This window comes from Nematolebias whitei, chromosome 21 (genome assembly GCF_014905685.2).
Source record: "Nematolebias whitei isolate Nwh7 chromosome 21, NemWhi1, whole genome shotgun sequence".
Classification (NCBI taxonomy): Eukaryota; Metazoa; Chordata; class Actinopteri; order Cyprinodontiformes; family Rivulidae; genus Nematolebias; species Nematolebias whitei.
This window is the reverse complement of record NC_056518.1, coordinates 882,544-884,545: the sequence shown is the minus strand read 5'-3', so window position 1 is coordinate 884,545 and position 2,002 is coordinate 882,544.

The window sequence follows — 2,002 nt, the reverse complement described above, 5'->3', positions numbered from 1 at the left end:
GATATAATATGTCTGTGCTTAACATAATCTGCCAATAACGCCTTGTTCTATTTCGTACGCTTATACTCAAAGAATCTGGGGTTACAGTACGTAACCAACGTTTTTAGACATAATGACTGTAGTTACCATCGTCCAATCAGATACGGCCGACCAGACACGCCTATTTTTCTATCGTCCAATCAGATGTGGCCAACTAGATACGCCCACTTTCCTATAGTCCAATCAGATATGACCGCCCAGATACGCCTTCCGAATTTGCCTGCAGAGATAAGAGATACCTACTTGCATAGATATAAACACTAGATGCCTCATTGGCTGCTGCGTCGCAGGATTTTCAATCAACCTTTATTTCTACAGGTAAATCCCATTGAGCCTCGAGGACTCATTTACAAGAGAGACCTGATTTCAACAAAGAAAGATGACAACAATGGACAACAGCAACAACAATAAGCAGTTATAAAAAGCATACTACAGTTTTGTTTTTTTTAACAAATAGGATGGCCAAAAGGAAAAGGTAACAAAACAAAAAACAGCTAGATTCCAAGACAAATGTAGAAAACTAAAAACAGGAACATGTCTGCATTGGACCCTGCCAGGTGTCCATCCATCCATCCATTTTCTTTACCCGCTTCTTCCATTTTGGGTCACGGGGGTCGCTGGTGCCCATGTCCAGCAATCACTGTGCGAGGGGCGGGGGACACCCTGGACGGGTTGCAAGTCCATCACAGGGACACATGGAGACAAACGAGACAAACAACCATTCACTCTCTCACTCACACCTAGGGACAATTTAGAGTTACCAATCAGCCTAACATGCATGTTTTTGGTCTGTGGGAGGAAACCGGAGCACCCGGAGAAAACCCACGCATGCACGGAGAGAACATGCAAACTCCACCCAGAAAGGCCCCTGGACCGGGGTTTGAACCAGGGACCTGCTCGCTTAGAGGCAGCAGCTCTGGACCCTGCCAGGTGTCCAACAGATTCTTAAAGACACTTAGAGAGGTCAAGGTCGAGATTTTCGGCCGCCATCTTGAAACGGTCGTCCTTATTCAGTTAAAGCAGAAGATGTTTCAGCACTTTGCAGCTTATTTCTGTTCTAATCGACTGTTGACGTCCGGTCTCGGGGGATAACTTTTCACAGTAAGATGAACATATTATTGTTAGTATTTTGTGAATATAATATTACTGTACTGTATTTATGTCCACCAGCTGATGTGATGTTTAGTGTAACACGGTGTTCAGCTGCAATGAAGCTGACTGAGATCTGATGACAGGAATATTTTGCTAACAATCATACTCACTATTTCAGCAGCTTTGGTTCATTATCAACAGATATGCATCAGAACTGGAGTTTTGTTTAAGTTCTAGGATATAAAAAATAAAACTAGTGAGAATACAGGAAGTAGAAAATAAGCTTGACCTCCTCTGTACAATGTTTTTGTGTAGACACAAATCTCCTGTTTTCATTTTGAAGGTTTCCCAAAGAACAAGATGTGAGGAAGAGGAGGAAGTATCTTTGAGGAGGATTCATCTGAGCAGTGAGGATTTTAAACTGGAGGATTTTGATCAAACTGGTCAGACTGTCCGACTGAGAGATGGTGTGGTACCATGGGTTCACCTTCAGAGAGTAGGAGCATCATTATAAGTTCATTAGAGTTCATAAAGTTACATATTTTATTGTGAGTCACAAGGTGAGACACCTCCATGTGTTTCTATGAACAGGTAACTAGAGACTGTAAAGTTCATCTTCATGATGCTTTTTCATTTCAGCTTGAAAACTGCAGGACTACAGGAAGTGAACAAAAGCTGCAGCTGCTCTGTCTGTGCACGCTCAGGAACGTGCACGTCACACACACAACCTCAGGAACGTGCACGTCACACACACAACCTCAGGAACGTGCACGTCACACACACAACCTCAGGAACGTGCACGTCACACACACACTCTCAGGAACGTGCACGTCACACACACAACCTCAGGAACGTGCACGTCACACACCCA